This window comes from Amphiura filiformis, chromosome 14 (genome assembly GCF_039555335.1).
Source record: "Amphiura filiformis chromosome 14, Afil_fr2py, whole genome shotgun sequence".
NCBI classification, from domain to species: Eukaryota; Metazoa; Echinodermata; class Ophiuroidea; order Amphilepidida; family Amphiuridae; genus Amphiura; species Amphiura filiformis.
In genome coordinates, this window is record NC_092641.1 from 31,313,942 (window position 1) to 31,334,284 (window position 20,343).

Below are 20,343 nucleotides of genomic sequence, written 5' to 3' on the forward strand. Positions count from 1 at the left end.
ATGACGGTGCGCGTGGTGACTTTCAGATCAGTGGCAGTAGTTTGGGCTTGAGCACGAACAATGCTGTCAGTTTGCAAGGTCTACTTCCCATTCCAGAAAAATACAGAACTAATTTTTTTGAATAAAAAAAATATTAGCCTGTTTTGCCACATGAAACATAGCTCAATCCTAATCATTCATTTAGTCCTAACTGGACATATAAAAGAAAAAGTTCACTATTTTACTAATGTCTTGAAAAAGAGCCAAAAACATGCATTTTCGGCATAGTTTCTGACAATCGAGTCACAACAATCACAGACTTTGAATAAGTCTAAGCATTCAAATTCTTGAGTATGTCGAAATTTTGCTCTAATTTTCACTTTTTTTGTGTTACTTTAAAATGGTTGGTTATAAGAATAAAACATGTCTTTTCCAAAAATTAGAATGCCTAAACTGAAATTAATCTTAGTACATGTCTATGGGCTTTATGGTCACAACAAACGAAAAACACCCTAAAAATGCATGTTTTTGGTCCTTATTTCCAAAAATTGGCCAAATATTAAAATTGGACTTTTATTGCTAGTTAGGACTAACTAAAGGATTAGGATTTAGCTATGTTTCTTTTGTTAAAACAGGATAATATTTTTTAAATCCCAAAGAATTTGTGCTGTATTTTTCTGGAATGGGGAGTAGTACAATATCATATATCGCGGGTCAATAATTTTTACGAAAAGAAAAAAAAAATACTCACTCTACGTGAAGAAATGTAAATAGAGAATAATGTAAACATGACTACCGTATACGCTGGCGAAGTTACGTAATAATCGGATTAACTACCATAGCAATAGGTGAAAACAATTTTTGAATATACCGCGCTGCACTGATACGTTACGCGGTACATCTGCATTGAACCATATCATGCTAATCACTAGCACCTGTAAGATTAGTATCTTTGAAAAGACCAGTATTGTATTCAATCTATGATAGCAGACATACACAGGTGATGAGTGTAACCTGCTTATAGTGCGGCGCGATATGTTCAAAATTGTTTTCACCTATTGCTATGGTAATTAATCCGATTAATTACGTAACTTCACCAGCGTATACAGAGTAGAAAGAGATGATGATGAGATGCTAAATCTCTGAGTAAAAAAGGGAAAACATGAAAAAAATAATCAAAATAATATACCAAATACTTTCCTAGCACGCCAGTTCTGAGCTAAAAAAAATCGGCATTCGGCCTAATGCCACGCTATTAAAAAAAAAAAAAAGGGGGAGGGTGGGGGGAGAGGAAGAGGTAAAAATAGATTTTTAAAAATAATTTTAAATCTGTAGGCCTAATATTTAATTTTAAATCTAATACTTGATTTGTTCCTGATCACAATCCTTTAGGATTTATTTTAAACCAAACCTTGAAATTTAGAGTGTACATTTTTTCTTATAATCGCTTTAAATTTAGAGAAAATGATGTAAAACGTTACTTCCAGAGTAGAAAGATGCAATGAATCAGGGTGAAATTCTAAATGCTATCTTCAGTAGATAGGCCTATAGCGAAACAAAATCCTAAAACGCGCACGGCTACTCTGCGTGATTTTAAAAAATCGCCATTTGGCGCTCTACGGTATTAAAAAAAAAGGGAGGAAAAAGAGTTAAAAATATAGAAACAGGCAGATGCGGAGATTCGCCGCTACATGATGAAGTAAAAATTTAGAGAAATAAATGTAAAACGTTACTTCTAGAGTAGAAAGATGCAATGACTCGGGATGAGATTCTAAATGCTATCTTCAGTAGATAGGCCCAACAGCGAAAAAAAATCAACGCACGGCTACTCTGCGCGATTTAAAAAAATCGGCATTCGGCCTAATGCCACGCTATTAAAAAAGCAAAAAAGGGGGAGGGTGGGGGGAGAGGAAGAGGTAAAAATAGATTTTTTAAAATAATTTTAAATCTGTAGGCCTAATATTTAATTTTAAATCTAATACTTGATTGGTTCCTGATCACAATCCTTTAGGATTTATTTTAAACCAAACCTTGACATTTAGAGTGTACATTTTTTCTTATAATCGCTTTAAATTTAGAGAAAATGATGTAAAACGTTACTTCCAGAGTAGAAAGATGCAATGAATCAGGGTGAGATTCTAAATGCTATCTTCAGTAGATAGGCCTATAGCGAAACAAAATCCTAAAGAGCGCACGGCTACTCTGCGTGATTAAAAAAAATCGCCATTTGGCGCTCTACGGTATTAAAAAAAGGAGGAAAAAGAGGTAAAAATAGAGAAACAGGCAGATGCGGAAAGTGATGAATATGTAATGTCGCTTTAAACTTTATGAACGGGACCGGTGTATTAGAAAGAAAAATTCGCCGCTACATGATGAAGTAAAAATTTAGAGAAATAAATGTAAAACGTTACTTCTATAGAGTAGAAAGATGCAATGACTCGGGATGAGATTCTAAATGATATCTTCAGTAGATAGGCCCAACAGCGAAAAAAAAATCAACGCACGGCTACTCTGCGCGATTAAAAAAAATCGGCATTCGGCCTAATGCCACACTATAAAAAAAACAAAAAAGGGGGAGGGTGGGGGGAGAGGAAGAGGTAAAATAGATTTTTAAAAATAATTTTAAATCTGTAGGCCTAATATTTAATTTTAAATCTAATACTTGATTTGTTCCTGATCACAATCCTTTAGGATTTATTTTAAACCAAACCTTGAAATTTAGAGTATACATTTTTTCTTATAATCGCTTTAAATTTAGAGAAAATGATGTAAAACGTTACTTCCAGAGTAGAAAGATGCAATGAATCAGGGTGAGATTCTAAATGCTATCTTCAGTAGATAGGCCTAGGGGAAAGTGGGGTAATGCCGGACTGTGGGGAATCCCGGACACGTCGATTGCAGCTAAACGGAGAAGGGTGGCACTATTGTACCTTAGGGTATTAGCTACCTCAAGGTGTACCTCACGTGTACTACTACCAGCGCTTTGGGTCTCGTCTTTCTTTGTGAAAATTACGAAAAAACAGAAATTGTCATTTTTGACTTTTTATCTGAAAAGTGATTTATTAGCTGGGTGACAGTTAATGCGACAAGGGACACAGATTAAGTATGGATGAAAATTATGTTTTATACTTGATTGTTAGCTGGATGTATGAATTCTGGTATCTTAAAACTGGATTAGTAGAACAAGCACTGAAAAAATAAATCGAGACCGTGAGGGGTAATCCCGGACACACATGCGTCTCTATACAGATGGGGTAATGCCGGACACTTGTTATTTCGAAAATATAGACAACAACAACAGCCCCCATAGTTGTATGCTTGAGGTAACAGAAGTAGGGCCCTACCTAATACATTCAGGGGGTTATCATCCTACTCCACTTTCCCTCTTAGCAACAATCATGTGTCCGGGATTACCCCGTGTCCGGCATTACCCCATCATTTTTTTCCATTTTGTTTTTTAATTATGACTTATTAACTATAGATGTTGAGTTATTAAAAACTGGTTACTAGTTAGAACATTACTCCTACTTTGCATTGATATGATTTTCACTGATGAACTTTATTTAATCTTGTACCTGTGTAGCCTTAACGAAAGGTGCCCGGGATTACCCCACTTTCCCTATAGCGAAACAAAATCCTAAAGCGCGCACGGCTACTCTGCGTGATTTTTAAAAATCGCCATTTGGCGCTCTACGGTATTAAAAAAGGGAGGAAAAAGAGGTAAAAATAGAGAAACAGGCAGATGCGGAAAGTGATGAATATGTAATGTCGCTTTAAACTTTCTGATCGGGACTGGTATATTAGAAAGAAAAAATTCGCCGCTACATGATGAAGTAAAAATTTAGAGAAATAAATGTAAAACGTTACTTCTAGAGTAGAAAGATGCAATGACTCGGGATGAGATTCTAAATGTTATCTTCAGTAGATAGGCCCAACAGCGAAAAAAATCAACGCACGGCTACTCTGCGCGATTAAAAAAAATCGGCATTCGGCCTAATGCCACGCTATTAAAAAAACAAAAAAGGGGGAGGGTGGGGGAGAGGAAGAGGTAAAAATAGATTTTTAAAAATAATTTTAAATCTGTAGGCCTAATATTTAATTTTAAATCTAATACTTGATTGGTTCCTGATCACAATCCTTTAGGATTTATTTTAAACCAAACCTTGAAATTTAGAGTGTACATTTTTTCTTATAATTGCTTTAAATTTAGAGAAAATGATGTAAAACGTTACTTCCAGAGTAGAAAGATGCAATGAATCAGGGTGAGATTCTAAATGCTATCTTCAGTAGATAGGCCTATAGCGAAACAAAATCCTAAAGCGCGCACGGCTACTCTGCGTGATTTTAAAAATTCGCCATTTGGCGCTCTACGTATTAAAAAAAGGGAGGAAAAAGAGGTAAAAATAGAGAAACAGGCAGATGCGGAAAGTGATGAATATGTAATGTCGCTTTAAACTTTCTGATCGGGACTGGTGTATTAGAAAGAAAAAATTCGCCGCTACATGATGAAGTAAAATTTAGAGAAATAAATGTAAAACGTTACTTCTAGAGTAGAAAGATGCAATGACTCGGGATGAGATTCTAAATGCTATCTTCAGTAGATAGGCCCAACAGCGAAAAAAAATCAACACACGGCTACTCTGCGCGATTTAAAAAAAATCGTCATTCGGCCTAATGCCACGCTATAAAAAAAAAAAAAAAGGGGGAGGGTGGGGGAGAGGAAGAGGTAAAAATAGATTTTTAAAAATAATTTTAAATCTGTAGGCCTAATATTTAATTTTAAATCTAATACTTGATTGGTTCCTGATCACAATCCTTTAGGATTTATTTTAAACCAAACCTTGAAATTTAGAGTGTACATTTTTTCTTATAATCGCTTTAAATTTAGAGAAAATGATGTAAAACGTTACTTCCAGAGTAGAAAGATGCAATGAATCAGGGTGAGATTCTAAATGCTATCTTCAGTAGATAGGCCTATAGCGAAACAAAATCCTAAAGCGCGCACGGCTACTCTGCGTGATTTTAAAAATTCGCCATTTGGCGCTCTACGGTACTAAAAAAAGGGAGGAAAAAGAGGTAAAAATAGAGAAACAGGCAGATGCGGAAAGTGATGAATATGTAATGTCGCTTTAAACTTTCTGATCGGGACTGGTGTATTAGAAAGAAAAATTCGCCGCTACATGATGAAGTAAAAATTTAGAGAAATAAATGTAAAACGTTACTTCTAGAGTAGAAAGATGCAATGACTCGGGATGAGATTCTAAATGCTATCTTCAGTAGATAGGCCCAACAGCGAAATAAAATCAACGCACGGCTACTCTGCGCGATTAAAAAAATCGGCATTCGGCCTAATGCCACGCTATTAAAAAAAACAAAAAGGGGGAGGGTGGGGAGAGGAAGAGGTAAAAATAGATTTTTAAAAATAATTTTAAATCTGTAGGCCTAATATTTAATTTTAAATCTAATACTTGATTGGTTCCTGATCACAATCCTTTAGGATTTATTTTAAACCAAACCTTGAAATTTAGAGTGTACATTTTTTCTTATAATCGCTTTAAATTTAGAGAAAATGATGTAAAACGTTACTTCCAGAGTAGAAAGATGCAATGAATCAGGGTGAGATTCAAAATGCTATCTTCAGTAGACAGGCCTAGCGAAACAAAATCCTAAAGCGCGCACCGCTACTCTGCGTGATTTTAAAAAATCGCCATTTGGCGCTCTACGGTATTAAAAAAGGGAAGAAAAAGAGATAGAAATAGAGAAACAGGCAGAAGCGGAAAGTGATGAATATGTAATGTCGCTTTAAACTTTCTGATCGGGACTGGTGTATTAGAAAGAAAAAATTCGACGCTACATGATGAAGTAAAAATTTAGAGAAATAAATGTAAAACGTTACTTCTAGAGTAGAAAGATGCAATGACTCTGGATGAGATTCTAAATGCTATCTTCAGTAGATAGGCCCAACAGCGAAAAACAATCAACGCACGGCTACTCTGCGCGATTTAAAAAAATCGGCATTCGGGCTAATGCCACATATTAAAAAAACAAAAAAGGGGGAGGGTGGGGTGGAGGAAGAGGTAAAAATAGATTTTAAAAAATAATTTTAAATCTGTAGGCCTAATATTTAATTTTAAATCTAATACTTGATTGGTTCCTGATCACAATGCTATCTTCAGTAGATATGCCTATAGGGAAACAAAATCCTAAAACGCGCACGGCTACTCTGCGTGATTAAAAAAAAATCGCCATTTGGCGCTCTACGGTATTAAAAAAAGGGAGGAAAAAGAGGTAAAAATAGAGAAAAAAAAAAGGTAAAATCAGGCAGACATGTAGATCCGGAATTGGATGCTGCTATTATATAATATAGATAAAATTCTGATCGGGACTGATGCACTAGAAAGAAAATATTATCAGCTACGTGAAGAAATGAAAATAATTTATAGAGAATAATGTAAAACATGACTTACATAAAAAGAGATGATGAACCGGAATGAGATGCTATAAATGCTAGTTATCTTCAGCAGATAGCAAAAAATATGAAAAAATCAAACCAAAGTGTGACTTTCCTAACATGTGTTCTGCAAGCATTAAAAATGAATGGAAAATATAGAGAAAATAATGTAAAACATGTCTTATTGAGTAGAAAGAGATGATGAATCGGAATGAGATGCGAAACGCTATCTTCAGTAGATAGCGAAAAAGCATGAAAAAAAAAATATATACCCAAAGACTTTCCTAACATAACACGCGCTCTGCGCGCAGAAAAAAAACACACGGGCAAATGTTCTGCCTACTGCTGCGCTATTAAAAATTGTAACGTAGGTCTGGAACTTGATGAGTCTATAGTTAAAAATTTTCTGATCGGTAGAAAATACAAATTATCTGCTACGTGATACAATGAAAATATAGAGAAAATAATGTAAAATATGGCTTATAGACATGATAGAGTAAAAAGATATGATGAATAGTAGGCCCTAATGAGATGCTAAATGTTATCTGTGAACAAAAAAAACAAACCCAAAGAACAAACCCAAAGACTTTCCTAAATAATAGAACTGCGTGTTAAGGGCAGAGTAATGGGAGAGAACATGGACCTTTTCGAGCATCATTATTTCTGAATTGTATATCCAAAGTATATAAAACTATACATTTTTGGAAAGGAAATGAGTCAAGGAATCCCATGGTGACGTCAGATTTTTTCAAAAATCTCGAGTTTTTGATAAAATCACAAAAATCACTTTTTACCCCAATTTTTTGTGACAACTTACAAAAAAATCAGTTCGGAGTAAAAAAAATCAGTTAGCTTTTCATGAAGAAGAGACATGAACTTAGGGAAGGTTTTTTTTTTTTTTTAAATTCGTCTCTTTTTTCGAAATATTGAAAAAAACATGTGAAAAAAGCAATTTTGTCATTCTATTCAGCTAAAAATTGGACATAATGGTGTATATTTTTGTTTAAAACAAATATTTTGAAAAATGAGAAAACCTTCCCTAGACTTTGATGTACTCTAAACGATAGTGCAAAAAGTTTACCTTTTGCTTGCATATTTTTCGAGTTATCTTGTCACAAAAATCGTGCAATATTGTCAAAAGTGAACTATGAGAAATCGACGTTTTAGTAAAGAAATGTCAAAATTATGCACAAAGTGTCCTTATATTTTAAAACGGCAAGACTTTCACGCTTGTAAAGCTGTATCTGGTGCATGGTCTTAATATGCACCTTTTTGCAACAATGAATTTATAATGTCTGCTTTTAGTGCGCCAAAATTCAAAATAATTAAAAAATCAAAGTGACATTTTGACTGCAAATTTGTGTTTTGTTTACACCGCATTTGCCGGCGTTAAAACATACCGAATGCGCCTTGACTGCGTTGGACATACGCGCAGAGTTGCGCCGCGTCACGCGACGCGATTCGCGCGCGTAATCACAATATTTCGCATTCGCGCATTTCTGACTCATTATTTCCCGCCAATTTACTAAGCTGTCTTGAGCCATGTGACTTTTTAGAGTTGAAAAGAGTGAAATAAATCAAGCAAAAATACGTGTAAAAATTAACAAGTTGTATTTTATCAGTTTCAAGTGAAAGAATACATCTTAGTGTTGATAAATATCAAGAAATCTCAAATTTGGGCGTGGACGAATGTGTCTTCCATTACTCTGGCCTTAAACGGCCAAAATAACATGGACAGAAACCATTCCCGATCATTATTACTAGTATTATTTCATCATTTTGAGTACCGGTATATAATGACAAATTTAAAATTTGAAGGAAATCGTACATTAAGCCTTAGGGGAGAGCGGGGAGTGTTCGCCCTAGGGGCAGGTTCGCCCACCCCTTGTTTCTCAGCACTCCGGCTATCGGGGGATTTGGTGATGGCAAAATTAGGTGACATAGGTCATTATAAACTTCTCATATTAGCTACGCGACATATAGGGACGTGTTCATCGAACTGCAGCCAAAACAAAAAATTACACCAAAACGTAATTTTTTCTTGCATTCATAATATTGTATTATCATTGTAAATACAGATGGTTTTAATGGAAATCTGTATATTGGGAACATATGGGATTTGTTAAAGATTCAATGCAGTTATAAACTCCTTATTCGATTTGTATTTTGCATACCCTGAAGAAAATACAAAAATGTGCACAAGGGGCACGTTCGCCCTTTTAAGGATGGGGCATGTTCGCCCTATATCTTCCCCGGGCGGACTTAGGGGCCTACCCCAAACTGGAGGGCGGACCTGCCCCATCAGCGTATTATGCAAAATATTGATAACTATACCATTAAACAAGGTAAAACTACTGAAAAGCATGTTTTTTAAAGTTATGTGGTATCAGTATTACACATACCACCGTTTATGTCCTAATCCATAATCTCCCCGAAGTTGTAAACATGATACGTTTAAGCTCACTTTGGACCCCTAAATTTTACCCTGACCCGAACCCTGCAACAAATTTAGGGACTCCCCAGAAGAGAATGAATGCCCTGTATACTCTTGCTAAATGTTTGCATTGAATATGTTATTGTTATGAAATGTTTAAACCTTTTTTGTGATTAGGGTGAACTTACCCCACCATATGGGCGAACCTGCCCCATATGGGGCAAGTTCGCCACTTTGCAAAACTTTTTTGTTTGCTCTATCCTGTTGCTATTGTAAGGCCTATAATTGTGGGATTGTGGCCGTATATAGCTAAGACATAGGGCTTTCACATGGGCTAATCAGGTCATCCCTAACCTTAAAATTGACATCGCTAGGCTGGTTATAAATAGGGCGAACACTCCCAGGGTTGCCAAACCCGCGATTTGGTAGCCCAATTGGGCGACTTTTGAAGATTTTTCACACGATTTCCGATAGTTTCCTGTCCCATAGAAACCAATGGTAAAGAGAAAAATTGGGCTCTCCCCTATACCCCCCCCCCCTTTTAATCTCTCTCAATAGCATAAAGAGGCCATGCAGCTAAAAGTGCAATATTTATCAGTTTCGTAGGACAGATAGGCCCTATGCTTCATGGACAAATATGCCTATATGCAAAAGAATGATTCATCATTAGGGCCTAAATAAAAAAGACCACTCAAAAAGAAGCTAAAAGAGTGAAATGTGTTTCACCCGTAGGCCTACTATAGAGTGAAACTGAAACCACTCGGAGTGAATTTTAACTCTTTCAAGGAAGGACAACTCTAAAAACGTCTTGTCCTTCATTTAACTCCTTGTACCAACTTGTATTAAGCCTACCAAATACAGGCCTAGGCCTATTATAATAGGCAATACAATATTGTGATGAGCCTGGATGACTGATCATTGCAACTTTTTTTTCAGACGTTTTGTCAGACAGATTTGGGTGACAATTTAGGGTATTTTAGCCCAATTAGTAATTACTAATAATTTTCATACTATTTAGCAAAGAATAACCAAATCAAAATTTCACTGAAATTTTGCAAGAAATAGTTGAAGAAAATGAATTCTGTAGGCCTATAAGACAGGCGCCGTCTGCTTCAAACTTTAACAATAATAATAATTTTTTGCCAAAACAACCTAAGTTTGTCGCCCTCTTTATCAGCACGTGTTTTGTCAACAGTGACTTTGCAAGAATAAAAAAGCGTATGAGTTTCGTGCGTTTGTTGTTTATCTTTCAAAGGTCAAGGTAATGTCATGTGAATGTTGCGTGCATGTTGAATGGGAAGTGTAGTGAAACATAGTGCTTTCAAAACTTGTATTTTTACCCGGTTTTAGGCATATTTTTATGCTTCTGATGAGTTTATAGACATAATCATGAAATCAAAATGAAAAATTGAGGAGTTGGAAAGCCGTAGGTATTTTGTCGGTGAGTATAGTAAAGGATAAAATTTAAGCTTTCTGACCGAGTTTCTCGCAGTCGCATTGCCATTGGCATTGGACATGTTGGATAATAATAATCTCTGGATTCTGGGAATCTGGGTCTGAAATTGTTTGAAAATATAATCATGACCCCCGGGTCATGACCATGACAATAATGATATTGTTATTTCTCTCAGAATGTTAGTTTACTGTCAGATATGTTCCTTTTTAAATTTTAAATTGAACAAATGAGTTGCTGCCTGCCCTAAAAGTAAAACTAAGACTAAAGGTTCGTTCATACTACCACCGCATTTGCGATGCGTTGCTTTGCGATGCCGATATATCGATTACTTTTGCCGCAACTCAACGCAACTCGTCGCATTTCCAAGTTAAAATGTATTTAATTGCGATTTATGCTTTATGATGCGGTGCGTTGTCGCACTGCATCATACTGCAACTACTGCATTGCGATATCGCAATAAAGTTAAATACATTTTAACTTGGAAATGCGACGAGTTGCGTTGAGTTGCGGCAAAAGTAATCGATATATCGGCATCGCAGTAAGTAACGATCGAATGCGGTGGTAGTATGAACGGACCTTAAAGGTTCGCTCATACTACCATCAAGATTTGGCGGCGCGGTGCGTTGTCGCACTGCATCATACTGCAAACTACTGCATTGCGATATCGCAATGAAGTTAAATACATTTTAAGGTCCGTTCATACTACCACCGCAGATTTGCGGCGCGTTGTTTTGCGATGCGCTGCATTGCGATATCGCAATAAAGTTAAATACATTTTAACCTGGAAATGCGACGAGTTGCGTTGAGTTGCGGCAAAAGTCGGCATCGCAAAGCAACGCATCGCAAATGCGGTGGTAGTATGAACGGACCTTAAGTCTTTTTTTTTCTAAGACAATCTTATCCAGATTCCCTTTTTGCAAATTAAGCGTCCAGCGCGTATTATTTGCACAAGGTCCAATGCACACTCTTGACGATGGTTAAGCTGTCAAATGAAATCTGAATAAGACTTTATGCGCGCGCGCGCGCTAAGTTGTGTCATGTGTGTTGTGCAAAGCGGACGAAGTGGACAATGTTCCCGGATGTCCGACCGAGTGAATGACATTCATGAGTCATCATGACCAATCATTTTACTACAGGTAAATTAAGTAATTCTTGGCCAAGTTCAAACACTCGAAAAGCAAGTGGCTCTGCAAACACAAACATGACAAACGCACATGACATAGCGCTAGCGTGGTATACATGAATCGAATGGGTTCCTACGCCGGTCACCCATCAGAAAACGGTACCGTACTGGAAACGAGGATAGAAAATCAGCGTCAGCGTAAATTGATAGTATAGAGTTTGTGGACAGACTATCTCAAGATCCGTTGGGCATATGGTAACGAAACCTGGTGGCAGGAATGATATACACTATATGTGGGAAATACTACCAATGCAAGATACAACAGAACAGGCTTTTCCATACAGTGAACAATAACAAGACATGGAATCCAAAACATATATGCACAAGCGACTGATAGCCTATCTTTAGTATTGATGCTTTCAGGCTTTAAATGATAGCAAGAAATGGAAATCGCCCCAAAGGAAAGATTTTAATCGTGAAATTGATCGCCACATCTTATGGATTCACATTATCCTCCGGCGGAACTGGCAAGCTGTCAATTACAACGTCTACTAGTGGACTGGTTTTTAAATCCACTCTCATCAAACTAATCAAAACTGTAAACTACAATTTTATCAAAAAAATCAAAAGAAGAAATTATACTAACTAAATATTTCTTAGTTTCAATGATGCTTACCGATCGAGTGGCCTTGATGGTGTATTTCCGATCATTTTGCAACGTGGTTGAAAAATATTTCCAAGACGCGAGTATCGCCATTAAGCATGGCCCGGAACCTGGATAAAATTTAACGCAATCGATCGTCCAATCCTAGTTCACCTGAGTGTCACATGGTTTGCCGAATGAAGCTGAATGAACGGTATCGGTGTCGGAACAAGGATTGTTACTTGTACGGTAAACAAATCGTTTCGCCGGCACGTTTCAAGAAATTAAATTTATGATCTTTTGATAATTAGTTAAGGATCGTTTTATTTTAAACTCTGGCATGAGAGATTGAGAATGTGGGTTAAAGATAAGCCACTCTGTGTTCTCATTTTGCAACTAAAATAGGCTTCTCATAAAGCTTAAATTTGCGGGCCATTACGCTGGCCATCCATTGATTTGAAACATGGCGGATATATTAATACCAAGCACCCTCACTACGTTCGGGTCTGTGAGGGTGCTCGACCAGGCATAGATATACACCTGCTGATCACCTGATTAGTTTTTCGGCGAAAGGTATGCGCATTTAGTAACGAAACCTGGTGGCAGGAATGATATACACCTGCTGATCACCTGATTAGTTTTTCGCCGAAAGGTATGCACATTTAGTTGTTAATTTGCATAATTTACATGCGGAACGCTTCTACAAATATGGTTGGCAATCTGAAGAAATCTGCCTTAGTGCCTTGGCCTTGTGGAGCTGTATCTGGGGTTTCGTAAGAACCCTAAGTGCTATGATGATGGAACTTGGTAGGGGGTAGCATGACCAGAGCCTCAGAGGATCTCGACCTGATTCGATTTTCAGTGCAAAATATGGTAACTTAAAAGTACCTAATTTGCATAAAATGCAAAAACCTATTTTCTCGGAGACTAGGGGTCGCACATTCTTCAAACTTGGTGGGTGGGTGCATCTTCACCCCCAGACCTGTAGAACAAGTTTGTATTGGTTAGTGGGTCAAGGCCACCCGAGGTAATCCAGGGGTCATCTGAGGTCAGTGTTGGAATGAATGCTTGTATAAAATGTAGTCATTTCTGAGGGAGGACAGAACCACCAAAAAGCTAAATTAACAGGTCTGTGAAAAACTTGTGCGAGTATATGTCTTCCGTTTAAACAGCTGTTGAATCAACAATGCTTTTTTAAGGGGGTACTACACCCCTGGTCAATTTTGTGCCTATTTTTGCATTTTTCTCAAAAATTATAGCACATTGGTGACAAGTAAGATATGCATATTATAGGGGCAAGGACTATAACTACTGCACTGAAAATGCAGCAACTCAAAGCAAGTAGTTATTGATTTATTGATCAAATACTGGTTTTCCCTCATTTTTGACCGTAACTCCACAACTGTTGTCTGTGTTGAAATAAAATTTCCAGTGCAGTAGTTGTAGTCCTTGCCCCTATAATACATATCTTACTTGTCCCAAATGCACTATGATTTTTGAGAAAAATGCAAAAATAGGCATACAATTCGGCAGGGGTGTAGTACCCCCTTAAGGATAGTGAGGTGCAAAATTGCACCTTGCAAGTTAGGATGCAATTTCTTTTCAGTATTTCATTGGATGCCATTTTAAGTGTACGGTAGGATGTATGTAGGTTTAAAAGTGGCTGAGGTTGCTTATTATCACAAAAAGCTATGAAATGCTGTACCCTGACAAAAGTACAATAAATATACTAGTCTAGACATGATGCAAATACATTAAGGTACTCCATAAAGTCACATTAATTTTATTAAAGTTCAATTGATTAGGTTCTTATTTCCACCTTATACATGAACAGTTTCAAAAACACTGAAAAATTGATGAGTTCTATCATTTTCTATGATTGTGATTTTCAATAACATGAGGGTTTTTTTAACTACGGTACGGTACATACTGGCAAAACGTCGGCATAGTTGAGCATAAATTTGTGAGTGATGGCAATAAATTTGTGACCATTTTGTTTTAAAATGTTATCCTTTATACCAACATACTTGGCAGTGGGGTTTGACCCCCACCCTTTTTATTTTACCCCCACCCTTTTTATTGAGGCACCCTTTATATTGAAAGTTCCTGACCCCCACGCTTTTTACTGAGGCACCCTTTATACTGAAAATCCCTGACCCCCACCACTTTTTGCTTTTTCCCCTATTTGTATACATTGATGAAGTCACAGGCAATTTGGTTTGAAGTAAATCAAGTACGCCGAATTCTGCACCTACATTGTATCATCACACGATAACCTAGTGGATGTAAACATGCATCAAAAAGAATTTTATCTTGCGATATGTTTTGCTGGCACTAGTGGCAGTGGTTTGGCACTTATTCTTGTGGTTATTTTATCATTCAATAAATATATATTGCAAGCTGGCACTCCCACCCTTTTTATTTTACTCCCACCCTTTATATCAATCCACCCTTTTTACCAACAAAGTTTAAACCCCCACCCTTTTAAGGATTTTCCAAATTTCCGAGTGGCACCCTTTTAAAAGGGTGCCCTGCCAACAGTGACCAATGATCACGTCATGGAGGAGGATTAGATCATATATTGGTAGATAAAATCTGTATCCGATTGGTGGACAAGTCATTTCGGTTCAGAAGATGCAAAGAGAGGGACTAGTGGAGGGGGGGGGTGAGGCTTGCTAAATAAGTTTGTGCATAAATTGGAAAGATTTGAAGTGAATGTTTCGCTTGCCCAAGATCGCAATAGTTGGAGAAAGCTTGTAGTCGCCTGCTCCGCAGCCGACTGATGATGAAGCAAATGGATTTAAGACATTTTAGTACCCTATAAAAACTGTTGTTTCCCTTTGGATTGAAACTCTATCTTCATCTCTTGGTATTTTACCTGTCTCAGAAATTTCTGAATTTCCCAATATTCCCTGGCATTTCCTGTTCTTAAAATGGGAAATGAAGAACTATATACTTGTTACAATGTACGTCTGGTCAATTGCTTACCCTAATTTACCCACTCCTAAAGTGTATAGTCCTGTCTTTAATACTGATAACTGTTAATTTATACCTGTTGTACAAAATGTATCAAGCCAAAGTCTATGTAGATAAAGTTTTGTTGTTGTTGTGGCTATTATAGAGTATGATGTCATTGTTTACCTTACAAATTTTATTTTAATGCGGTGAAATTTTCATGTGGTATTGTTACTTCTTTCCATATAGGCAGGGGATACAAGGGCCAGGACCTCCCTAAATTTTTAGGTGGGGGTATAATAACCACCCTAAAATCATAACAGAAGAAAACATAAATGCTTCGGCTACCAGTGCCTCTTTCACTTGTGTTGAGTCTGTAGGAGGGATGGTTGTTGCTACATGTGTCTACAGATGAGGTGACATGGGAAAAATTGGCAGTAACAGGCTCATTCTTGTATTATGGGGTCCATTACACATAGGGTGTAACATCTTTTCACTGGAATAACTTGTGATTGGTGTTATATTTCCAATGGTTGTGTCATTCATTGTTTGAGGGCTTCAAATCCTTCAAATGATACCAAATACACCCATGTTTCTGACTAACTTTTTTTTTAAATCAAATTTTTTTCTATCGTGTCCGCCTGTTTTTGACCAAAAAGCTGTGACATAGCAACATGCCAAACTTGGGGTTCTGATTTTTGTACAAAAAGAATGATTTTTAAAAATCTTTTTATGTTTTCTCATAAGTACATCGGTAAATGTTTGAAGAAATGTAAAAGTTAAAATTAAGGAAGTTCATAATTTTTACAGTATTCCATGAAAAAAAAAAAGCGTTGTCGCTGCGAACTGTTTCGTGTCCGCCCTGTTATGACCGAAAATCTACATTTCAAACATCAGTATCTTTTTCTAACACACCCATAAATCCGATTAAAACAAGTAAATTTACTATTGGGGTTATTATCAAACTGTGTGATGTGAAAATATTTTCCCAGCGCCTTCGCTAAAGAATTTTGATAGGCTCGATCATGGGAATGTGAAATTTGGTGTCCGGGTTATGGGTTATGCGCGCATATTTTCAGGATGCATTACATAAAAATTCAGAGCTACTTCTCTTTATGAATGAACTCCAAAGAAACTTGACCCCCATCAGTTTTTATAACCCCCTTTAACATTACCCTCCACGTCCCTCGCGACGCAAAACAGTCAGAAAACAGTTTGGTGTCCGCACCTAGCGTCTATAGTTATGCGCGGCACCAATTTTGTTTTAACAGCTATAACTTCTAAACCTAAGCATGAATAGTAGTTCTAATTTAAATATGATGTTTTGGCACTTAGTAGGGTAATATGGGGAGTTTCAAAGGGAGTTTTTCAATTGAGGGAATGCACACTAAGGCAGACATATGTCGCAAGATAACTCGGACACTAAAGCTTTTCTCACCATATATGATTTTTGTTATATCAATAAATTTATCTTCAAAATTACAGAGTGTCAGATGTAGAATGTGCTGCTGGATGTCTAGTAAAACAGTGTTTTAAGTGAAACATTGGTCACAAAGTCTCAGGAACTCAATTACACATAAATATTTAAGGGGAAGGGCAACACTTTGAAGTGATTTTCTAAAGTATAGATGCTAGGATACCCATCTTTGGTCAACTTATAAATATGAACAAGAGAAATTGTTTCGATCTATTTTCAAGGTCGCGCCATCACCGGTTGCCATGGTAACGGCGGCCATGTTGGATTTTTAAGGCATATGTTGCGCGCAAGTTTTTTGCACTTTCTTAACCTTTGTTTTCCCTAAAATTTGGCAGGCACAAAGCTAGATACACACGTAAAAAAGTTATGAAGCCAAATTTTTACATTTCAATCCGGATCTGGGGTCAATGACCTCCATTTTGGCAAAATCCTGTTTTTTTCGTTAAAATTTGGTAAAAAATCACCATATTTAATTTTCAAAGAATAAAACTCAAAATATCTCTTCATAACTTTTAGATATGTGTCCCAACAACATACATGCAAAATTTGGTAGCAATCACATGTATGGTTGCTGAGAAAAGTTGCGCGCAAGGTAAAAAATGACGCGAAACGACATCTGGCAGAAAATGGCATTTTAAGTTTAGAAACACTGAATATGTTAATTAGGTAGCCATTTTGTATTTTGAATACTAAAAAACACGTTTTTTCAACAATAACATTTATACTAGTTATTAGCACTTTTTATATGCAATAAACATATTGAATTACTCAGAAATGAATTTTTATCCCAATATTCCTTAAATATCGCCCCTTGAAAACAATACAATACATAAGAAATACATTACGGTATTAGTATAGGACAAAATTCAATTCAAGTGACTTTCTTCCCTTTGGTTACCCGCAACTTCTCAACCAAATGTCCGTTTTGATTCAAATAAAAAGCAAATAAAAGCCAAAATTCTATACTTTTTTAATTTAGAAAAAACCTAAAATAACAAAAATCACCTTATTTCACACTTTTGAGTGTTGCCCTTCCCTTAACAAACAAGCATAACATGGACACCAAATTTTTGGTGTCCAAGTTATGCTTTGTTACACGTTTACGCCATGTGTGATTACAAGAAACTTGGCAATATTACTATTTATGGTGTAGGTATTGTAGATTAGTGTCAAATACAACCATATGAGATGAAAAAAATAGACTTTATTGACTAGCTGAAGTGTTAATAAAATAACAAACTGTGTACTTCATATTTTGCCAAGTTTGAGAAATGGCCATTTTTTCTCCTTTGCGTAAAATTACTTCGGTATCCAACATGCCTTTTCAACTTATGTGGCTATTATTGTATCTGACTACTGATGTAAAAATCATTTGAAGGTAGTAAATATCACTTTATTTGAATATTTTATATGGTATAATATTACAATTTGGTGTCCGGGTTATGCTTGCGACAAATTTGGTGTCCACCATCGAGTCTCATGGCAATATATTGCTAATGCAAAATTTCCTTTCAATGATTTTTGTTTTTTTCTAAGGTTTAGAGGTTAGTCTATCACATGGGACACTTGGTTATCATTAGAAATGGATTTGAAATTTTGACTGTATGTCACACCAATGGACCCCATAATACAAGAATGAGCCAACAATGTTATTCTTTGCCTGCCAGTGTGCATGCACATATTGTTTTGTTGATGTTTATGTAATGTCATAATTTCCACCTCAGGACCAGGCACAGGTATTGTTCTGATATAAAGCATCTGATACAGGTATTGTTCCGATATATGAATCTGTTTGGTTTATGATAAGGGTCCATTGAACTGGGCTTTGTTGTCATGTATTTTGGGCACATTAAATGTATGCATATGATGTACCGTACAGTTAGGACACGGTTTCAGATTTGAAGCAGGTTTGACTGCCAAAAATGGCAAAATATAAAGTTTCAAAAATATTGTTTTAAATATGTTTTCTAGACTGAAATTTTGTGCAGAATTCATTTCTGAAGTCAGAAATGCACAATCTGTCATTGTTTTCCTGATATGAGCATTACAGTAGAGGCATATGCTTTTGACGGAAATAAAAATATGAGATCCATAAGTGACAACATCATCACAACATATTTGAACTCTATTGGCACACTTATAAAGGCTCTGCAAGGCTCACATCATGTTGTAGTGCAAGTCTGACATCTGATTGGTGCACACACATTGAATATAGGTCACATGATTGCTAATATTACAGGTACTAATTGTTCCCGATTTTGCTCAAAAATGGGGTGGCGAAGTCAATTTGATAAAAAATTAGAACTAAAAAATATGCATTTTAGCACAAGTTTGGTACTATATCCCTGTAGTACTGTATCATGGGAATAACTGATTAGTTTTTTAAACATGTCGCCTCTCATATTTTTTTTTTGTTGCGATTTTTGAAATGCCAAATTTTACATAATTTACAGATGTCACAAATTGATAAAAAAATTAGAAAAGAAAATTGAGAAGGAATGGAAAGATATTAATGTTATACCCAAGTAGGAACTTATACTGTGCATAACTGATTAGTTTTTCAAGCCTATAGCTCTTGTAGTTTTCTTGTAATCCCGATTTTTATAAATGGCGGAATTTTTACACACATCAAAATTTTAAGGGGTAGGGGAAACATTTTTACATTTTGCAAGTCTTTCCCTCAGTTAAAATGAACAAAGTTAGGTATCAAATGAAAGCCCATTCAATACTGCATAGACTGGTAGGTCAACCATCACTGTAGCACCTTCCTATCAAGAGTTATGATTTTTCAAATAAATTTTTTTGCTGAAAACGGCTTATTTTGGCATGTCAATTGTCACGAGGCATGTCATATTTGAATGATTCTGGCGCGCAAATGATTAAGTCAATCACAAAACAAATACCTGAATCCATCAAATAGTACCCTCAGCTGATATGTTAACATTTTAAAGGGCCATATCTATGTATATTGTAGACTCTATGAGTGTACAAAGTTGGCATGTGAACATTTTTGTCACCCAAAAAGTGCGTTTTTCGGGCAAAATCAGCCACAAATCAACATTTTGTAGCAAAACAATGTACGATGCATACGTTTTGACAAAAAAATCATGTTCTACAAACAATTTTACCCTAGAAAAGACACCTTAGAAATTAAACATAGCTATTTTCACTCTGGGGTGAATTTTTACACACTTTGGCAGTGAAACCTGCTTCAAATCTGAGACCATGTCTTAGGTAGCCTTCAATTTTTTGAGTTTTGATAATCAGGATTAAACAGCTCACATAAGGTCAGTACCACAGTAGTGACATCTTGAGGTATGCGGTGTTGGGGAGGGGGTAAAAATAAGTGAGTGGATCAACTTTTTTAATTACACATATAGTGTTGGTCATTATGGTCAATCAAGATCGGTATGGTAGATGAGAAATCAGACCACTTTGAGATGAATCTGGATCTGAGAAAATTTGATCAGCTGCCGATCTACTCTTGATACGTATGAAACCTCGACCTCTGAAATTCTATTAATTGTTGATGGTAAATGTTTTTTTTTTCCACTTGAGGCGCTCAAGAATCTTAAGGGGTGGGATGGGGTGGGAGAAGGAGGGGCAACAAAATTTTTTCCACAACAGTATTTTGAAGATGCGTGATCGAGATTTTACTACCGTGGCATGAGAAGGTGCCCACTGCCCAAATATGTGAGAGTTGACATCCCTGTGTACATTGCAATTTCTTTCTGCACCTGTCGGTCTGGATCAAGTTCAAAGTACACCAATAATCAGTACGCCCCTGCAAGTCAAATAATTAATTAATAATAAGCATTACTGATC

At 36.4% G+C, this 20,343-nt stretch overlaps 1 protein-coding gene across 3 annotated transcripts in view; it reads left to right on the plus strand.

The window, feature by feature from the left end:
- The first annotated feature begins 10,158 nt into the window (after positions 1-10,158).
- Positions 10,159-20,343, plus strand: part of LOC140169959 (E3 ubiquitin-protein ligase TTC3-like) — a 56,483-nt gene continuing 46,298 nt past the window's right edge. For all 3 annotated transcript variants that reach the window (XM_072193267.1, XM_072193268.1, XM_072193269.1), the window contains exon 1: positions 10,159-10,305. The gene's annotated coding sequence lies outside the window, so the exon portion shown is untranslated. The remainder of the gene's footprint in view (positions 10,306-20,343) is intronic.